This window comes from Mauremys reevesii, linkage group 14, assembly GCF_016161935.1.
Source record: "Mauremys reevesii isolate NIE-2019 linkage group 14, ASM1616193v1, whole genome shotgun sequence".
NCBI classification, from domain to species: Eukaryota; Metazoa; Chordata; order Testudines; family Geoemydidae; genus Mauremys; species Mauremys reevesii.
In genome coordinates, this window is record NC_052636.1 from 520153 (window position 1) to 528320 (window position 8168).

An 8168-nucleotide genomic window follows, 5' to 3' on the forward strand; every position below is an offset into this window, starting at 1 on the left:
GCCCAACTCCCCTCTTCCCCCACGGACACCCCAACTCCCCGCTTCCCCCACTGACAGCCCCCAACTCCACCCCACGGACACCCCAAACTCCCAGCTCTGCCCCCACTGACACCCCCAACTCTCCCCTCTTCCCCACTGACACCCCAACTCCCCACTTCCCCCACTGACACCCCAACTGCCCCCACTGACACCCCTGAACTCCCAGCTCTGCCACCCCACTGCCACCCCAACTCCCCCTTCCCCCACTGACACCCCAACTCCCCACTGACACCTCCGAACTCCCAGCTCTGCCCCCACTGACACCCCAAACTCCCCCTTCCCCACTGACACCCCAAACGCCCTGCTCTTTCCCCCGAGACACCCCTAAACCCCAGCTCTGATCCCCACGGACACCCCTGAACTCCCCACTGACAGCCCCCAACTCCCGCTTGTCCCCACTGACACCCCCAAACCGCCCCACGATCCCTCCCAGCCCCACGCTGACCCCCGGCTCCCCCCTCCCCCCGCTGCCGGGCCCCGCCTGGGCTCCGAGCTCCGCAGCCGAGCCGCGCTCCGGGCCCCTCCCCGCGTGTCCGCCCCACGCGTGTCCCCGCCCACGCGCGTCCCCCGGACCCACCGCGCTGCCCCGCGGGCTGCAGGGCTGGAGCAGCCCCCGCGCTGCGCCCCCGGGCCCGGCCATGGCCCCGCTGCCGCACAAAGGGGCGGGGGCCGGGCAGGAAGGGGCGGCCCCTCCCCGGGCCTGGCCCTGCCCCCCGGGCCCCACGCAGGGGGGTGGGGACCCGCGGGGAACCCAGCTCTGGGCTGGCCGGGAAACCCCCCCACCCCAGGCTGCAGGATCAGGCCGGGATGCAATGGGATGGGGGGGCTGGCCATGGGGTGACCAGACCCCAAATGTGGAAATTCAGCACAGGGGGTGGGGGGTCATAGGAGCCTATATAAGAAAAAGACCCAAAATCGGGACTGTCCCTATAAAATCAGGACATCTGGTCCCCCTAGATGCCCCAGTTTTAACACGTGGGGGGGGGGGGAATGTTTGTTTTTGGAAAGACTTGACTCGTAAAGCTAAGGTTAGGGCGACCAGATGTCCTGATTTTATAGGGACCGTCCCGATATCTGGGGCTTTTTCTTATAGAGACGTCTCTGACCCCCCCACGCCCTGCCCTGATTTTTCTCCCTTGCTCTCTGGTCACCCTACCAAAGGCCTGAAAATGTTTCGCTCGCTCTCGCTAGGCTCGTTTGACACACCCAACCTAAAGACCCTTTGTCATCGCCAGTTACATTCAAGCCTGAAAACAGTTGCCTGGAAGTGTCGAGTTGACTTTTTAATTTTTTCTACGTACTTGCTCCGAGGCTCAAGCTGTGTCTACACCAGCACTTTTGTCGGTATCATTTAGGTCGCTCAGGGGGTGTGGGAAAAAAAAAACCCACCCCTCCGCATGACGGAAGTTACACCTAGGGGGACCAGATGTCCTGATTTTATAGGGACAGTCCCGATTTTGGGGGCTTTTTCTTATATAGGCTATTACCCCCCCCCACCCCCCATCCCGATTTTTCACACTTGCTGTCCGGTCACCCTAGTTACACCAAGTACACCTAGTTACATAAGAACATAAGAAAGGCCGTACCGGGTCAGACCAAAGGTCCATCTAGCCCAGTATCTGTCTACCGACAGTGGCCAATGCCAGGTGCCCCTGAGGGAGTGAACCTAACAGGCAATGATCAAGTGATCTCTCTCCTGCCATCCATCTCCATCCTCTGACGAACAGAGGCTAGGGACACCATTCCTTGCCCATCCTGGCTAATAGCCATTTATGGACTTAGCCACCATGAATTTATCCAGTCCCCTTTTAAACATTGTTATAGTCCTAGCCTTCACAACCTCCTCAGGCAAGGAGTTCCACAAGTTGACTGTGCGCTGCGTGAAGAAGAACTTCCTTTTATTTGTTTTAAACCTGCTGCCTATTAATTTCATTTGGTGACCCCTAGTTCTTGTATTATGGGAATAAGTAAATAACTTTTCCTTATCCACTTTCTCCACATCACTCATGATTTTATAGACCTCTATCATATCCCTCCTTAGTCTCCTCTTTTCCAAGCTGAAGAGTCCTAGCCTCTTTAATCTTTCCTCGTATGGGACCCTCTCCAACCCCCTAATCATTTTAGTTGCTCTTTTCTGAACCTTTTCTAGTGTTAGAATATCTTTTTTGAGGTGAGGAGACCACATCTGTACACAGTATTCGAGATGTGGGCGTACCATGGATTTATATAAGGGCAATAAGATATTCTCAGTCTTATTCTCTATCCCCTTTTTAATGATTCCTAACATCCTGTTTGCTTTTTTGACCGCCTCTGCACGCTGCGTGGACATCTTCAGAGAACTATCCACAATGACTCCAAGATCTTTTTCCTGACTCGTTGTAGCTAAATTAGCCCCCATCATGTTGTATGTATAGTTGGGGTTATTTTTTCCAATGTGCATTACTTTACATTTATCCACATTAAATTTCATTTGCCATTTTGTTGCCCAATCACTTAGTTTTGTGAGATCTTTCTGAAGTTCCTCACAATCTGCCCTGGTCCCAACCATCTTGAGTAGTTTAGTATCATCTGCAAACTTTGCCACCTCACTGCCCACCCCCCAGCCGTGGGGTTTGGCTCAGGAAGACCAAGTCTCCAATTTGTTACAGGCGTTTTGAGTTCCAGTCCTGAGCCCCAAAGTGCAACTTGGTGTCAGTTACACCGAGTGGACTGCAGCCTGTGTAGCCATGGCTTTAGATGTCCTTGATGACATCAGGGGTCGGCCACCTTTCAGAAGCGCTGTGCCGAGTCTTTGTTTATTCACTTTAATGGAAGGTTTCCCGTGCCGGTCACACATGTTAACCTGTCTAGAAGGTCTCTTTCTATAAGTCTTGTGACAGACCCAAACCAGTGGGGTACAGGAGACTGGTAGAGAGCAAATATACTGGTCACTGGATGAGTCGTTTTCTGTTCCCCGAGTGACCAGAGCAGGGGTGCACTAGAGGAATCAGGAACCTGCTAGAACCAATTAAGGCAGCCAGGCTGATTAGATCCCCTGCAGCCAATCAAGGCAGGCTAATCAGGGCCCCTGGGTTTCCAGTCAGGTGAGGGGACGCCAGAGGAGAGGAACCCTGGGCTGGAACCCGGAGTAGAGGCCGGGCCCGGGTTCCCCCCAAACCTCCCAACTCCTGATCAGACACAGGAGACGTTGACCCAGACTGTGGGGAAGATCATTGAGGTGAACAAATCTGCCAATGAGTGCAGGGACCCACCAAGGTAGAGGAGGGACTTTGTCACAGGCTGTGATATAGACCTAAGCTATTGTAGGTAAAGTCAATAAGGTTTTTAAAGTGTTTAAGAAGCTTCATTTAAAATGAAATTAAAATGCAGAGGCCCCCCGGCTTATAGACTTATAGAAAGAGACCTTCTAAAAACGTTAAATTGTATTACTGGGCACGTAAAACCTTAAATCGGAGCGAATAAACAAAGACTCGGCACAGCACTTCTGAAAGGTGGCCGACCCCTGATGTCATCAATGACGTCTAAAGCCATGTCTACACAGGCTGCAGTCCACTCCGTGCCGACCTTTGATTTTATTTGTCATGTGATGCGCTAGAAATCTAAACAGTAGGCCCCGGGGCGAGTTACTAAGACACAGCTTTGTGTGTGTTTGTGGAACAGGGACACTTGCCATGAGGAAGAGGTTTCTCTGGATTCTGGACCTTGACCAAGCAATCTGGACCTTGACCAAAAAAAAATAAATAATTGACTACCTCTCGTCCTTTCCCCCACCTTCTCCTTTCTTTCCACGGACGTTTATATTTGCTTTCAAGTCTGAGAACTAGCCATCACTAGCGTTATTGCAAGAGGGTGGCTCCATGAACGAGAGACGTTTTATTCTTTTTCACTATTACATGGCTATTGCAATCAGCATCTAGAATGGAAACTCCCCATGGGCGGTGAGCACCTCCGTGCTTTTCAATACAGTTTTTCAGAAAAGAGAGCTAATAAATACAACCCTGAAGGCCCAGGGACCACGCAGCGGTAGCGGATTGTGGTCGAAACACGGCAGATTTCACAGGCTAGCTAAGGTTCCCATCTTGGCCTAACGTCCAGGGAGCCAGGACCCTGCCCGAAATCATTCGCGAGCTTAAAAATAGTTCAGCCGCTTTCGAAAACTGGAATTACCCATTGGAAAAAAATAAAATAATCAGTGAGCTCCATTTAGACGCTCTGGGATTGCATTTCATGGAACAAAACCGGCTTTGAAAAAATAGCCAGGCCTATGTAAAAAGCTCAGCTCTCTCTTGCCGAGACTTGGCCGCAAACCGGCTTTTGGAAACTGCTGTCGGAAGCTCGAGTTGGTTCTAACCCAGATGAGCTGAAGAAACACGTTGCAAACGTTTCCTAGTAAACGACATAAAAACGATTCACATTTTGTTCCCGTGAAGCACGAGGTTTTCAGCCAACTGAATGTGTCTTGCTCACAGAAAAGCCAGGGGGGGATAGGAGGTTTGTTAGCCTAATTAGCTGCAACCGTCTCAGATTTCAGTTCATTAGTTGGTAGCTGAAAAGAATCCGTGCAAACTGACCTGCTTGAAAAGATTGTACAAGTCCCGTGTGATCTCTCTCTGTCACCAGTGCATGGCTCCCATGCACGACAGAGCAAAGAGCAACCTTCTGAACATGTCAGATTTAAAAAAAAACCCACCCAGCAGAGTGGCGCAGCGGAAGCGTGCTGGGCCCATAACCCAGAGGTCGATGGATCGAAACCATCCTCTGCTAGTTACCATTTTTTCACTTGTAGCCCTGGAAATAATTAATGCAGCTTTTCCTTGAGCCACATAGGAAAGAGGAACCGATTCTCTTGCCATTTACTTTTCCACAGCGATTCAACGAAGGGAGAAAGCCACCGCGCGGCCCCTCCTCTAAGGAGACAGATGGGCGAGGACTCCAATCACATACAGCCGCAGGACTGGAAGGGACCTCCAGCTCTCAGCTAGTCCAGTCCCCGGCCCTGCGGCAGGACTATGTATTATCTAGACCATCCCCGAGAGGGGTTTGTCCAGCCTGCTTTTAAATATCCCCAATGGTGGAGATTCCACAACCTCCCTAGGGAATTTATTCCAGTGCTTAACCACCCTGACAGGTAGGAAGGTTTTCCTAATGTCCGACCTAAACCGCCCTTGCTGCAAATTGCTTCTTGTCCTGTCCTCAGAGGTTAAAAAGAACCATTTTTCTCCACCCTTCTTTTGACAACCTTTTATGTATTGTCATCGTGTTCCCCTCACCCGCCAGCTCGACCTCGTAGCTTTAACTTTTGCAGCACATGTGGGTAGGTCTCGTCCCACCCTGACCTCTGCAAAACCAAGAGTTAAGGATTGTCGTCAGTTTTACGATGTCTTAAACATGTTATTTTCTCTGTTTTTTGACAGGGGAAAATCCATGTAAAGAACGGACAGACCAGGGGTCGTCAACCTTTCAGCAGTGCTGTGCCGAGTCTTCATTTATTCACTCTGATTTAAGGTTTCACGTGCCAGTCATACATTTTAATGTTTTTAGAAGGTCTCTTTCTATAAGTCTATAATATAGAACTAAACTATTGTTGTCTGTAAAGTAAATACAGTTTTAAAAATGTTTAAGAAGTTTCATTTAAAATTAAATTCAAATGCAGAGCCCCCCCGGCTTTAACTACACGGGTTGTTCACACGACAGCCTGCGAGAGTTGCAACGTCGGTAACTATTTTTAATTCAGCATTAAACCAGCGCAATGGCTACTCCTCGACATATCTCACATCTCCTCTTCGGAAAGAGTGAGTTTACGGAAAGAGTTGTTAGTTCAACTCCCTTGCGTAATAGGGCTGCTACCGTGAAAAGCTCTGTAACCGTTCTGGTGCGTATATTTCAGCCGTTAGGATGTTCTCTTTTAGGCACAGATTTTTCCTTCCGGATGTATTTTCGGATTGAAGACTCTGAGCCCAAGCGATGGTTTTGGGAGGGTTTCTCAAAATAAAAGCGGGGGGGTTGGATTAAATTAGTTTTGAGAGTTTTGGCGTCTCTTTTGGAGGTAGAATCCTTATGTCGGTGGAGCAGGCTGCTTCCTTCACCGGAAGCGGCCTCCTGGAGTAGACACGGACGCAACCCTAGATGCTTTGAAGAGCAGACCCGGCCTTAGATTGGGAAGAGCGGCCTTGTCCCAGGGGTCTGCCGACTACCCTGAAGGGGTCCGTGAAACGTTGTCGTTACCACGGCTTTCAACCCGTGGGGAGCTATGATTTCCAAAGGGGTCCGCCCCTCCCTTCAGACACTCCTTTAGGGGTCTGCAAATGAAAACGGGCCCAGGCAGGGGGATGCCTGGTGCCTTGAGGGACACGGCCCTGGGAGGTGGGGGGTTGAGACGTCCAGTCCTGCGAGTGGGGGAAACAGAAAAGGCCCCCTTGGCCCCCACCCAATTTCGGCAACCGAGGCTCAGCCCATCGGGGGTAACTTTGATCCCGTCTGCCTGGGGTTTTGCCCTCTGCCACCTGCTAAACCGGGGCCGGTCTTAGGGGAAATGGAGCCCTGGGAAAACTTGTATTTTGGTCCCCCGGCGGGCACGGTGCTCCCCCCTTACCTCTGGCCCCCGCGGGCTCCCCACACCCCCATCTCCACTGCCTCCCCCCCAGTGTTTAATTTGTATTGAAAGGGGTGTATTGCCGCACTTACTTGATGCTGCAATGCGCCCTCTCCTGTGCTCCTAAACCCTGCACCTCTCCCCATGCCCACATGACCTGGGGCTCGCTCCCCCATCCATCCCGTCCCCCCAAGTTCCTCCGCACCCCCACAGGGGTGAGCAAGAAGCCACCCAGCCCAGGTGGGGAAAGCGACCTGGACGCCTACAGCTCTTGGTGTTTCAACCCCCCCGTAGCTCCCCAGGGGGGTGCGCGGCATCTGTGCCTCAACCCCTCGCCCTCCCACCCGTCCTGAAAAGGGAGGTTAATAAATACAACCCCGAACGCCCCAGGGACCACGCAGCGGTAGCGGATTGTGGTCGAAACACGGCAGATTTCACTAAGGTCCCATCTTGGCCTAAATTCCAGGGAGCCAGGACCCTGCCCTCAGTCATCCGCGAGCTTAAAAATAGTTCAGCCGCGTTCGAAAACTGGAATTGCCCCTTGGAAAAAAAATAATAAAATAAGCAGCCAGCTCCATTGGCCTGTCGCTTTAACAGACGCTCTGGGGTTGCGTTTCACGGGCTTTGGAAAAATCGACAGGCCTCTGCGAACTGCTCAGACCTCTCCTGCCGAGAGAGGTATTGAAACTTGGCCGCAAACTGGCTTTTGGAAGCTGCTGTCGGAAGCTCGAGTTGGTGCTAACCCAGATGAGCTGAAGAAACACGTTGTAAACGTTTCCTGGTAAACGACATAAAATCGATTCACATTTTGTTCCCGTGAAGCACGGGGTTTTCAGCCAACTGAATGTGTCTTGCTCACAGAAAAGCCAGGGGGGGATAGGAGGTTGCCTAAAGCTGCAACCGTCTCAGATTTCAGTTCATTAGTTGGTAGCTGAAAAGAATCTGTGCAAATTGACCTGCTTGAAAAGATTGTACAAGTCCCGTGTGATCTCTCTCTGTCACCAGTGCACGGCTCCCATGCATGACAGAGCAGAGAGGAAGCTTCTGAACATGTCAGATTTTGGAAAAAAAAAACCCACCCAGCAGAGTGGCGCAGCGGAAGCGTGCTGGGCCCATAACCCAGAGGTCGATGGATCGAAACCATCCTCTGCTAGTTACCTTTTTTCACTCTTAGCCCTGGGAATAATTAATGCAGCTTTTCCTTGAGCCACATAGGAAAGATTTCAGAGTAGCAGCCGTGTTAGTCTGTAGCTGCAAAAAAACCAGGAGTACTTGTGGCACCTTAAAGACTAACAAATGTATTTAAGCATGAGCTTTCGTGAGCTGCAGCTCACGAAAAAGTGAGCTGTAGCATCCGAAGAAGTGAGCTGCAGCTCACGAAAGCTCATGCTTAAATAAATTTGTTAGTCTTTAAGGTGCCACAAGTACTCCTGGTTTTTTTTGCACATAGGAAAGAGGAACCGATTCTCTTGCCATTTACTTTTTCACAGCGATTCAACGAAGGGAGAAAGGCCCAGACGTACAACCACCGGCCTGG

General features: G+C 51.2%; 2 non-coding genes across 2 annotated transcripts; both read left to right on the top strand.

Annotated features, from left to right (window-relative positions):
- Positions 1-4731: 4731 nt before the first annotated feature.
- TRNAM-CAU lies at positions 4732-4803 on the top strand. Its single transcript has one exon. It is a non-coding gene; the product is annotated as a tRNA-Met (tRNA).
- Positions 4804-7712: 2909 nt separating this feature from the next.
- TRNAM-CAU lies at positions 7713-7784 on the top strand. The gene has a single exon. It is a non-coding gene; the product is annotated as a tRNA-Met (tRNA).
- The last annotated feature ends 384 nt before the right edge of the window (positions 7785-8168 follow it).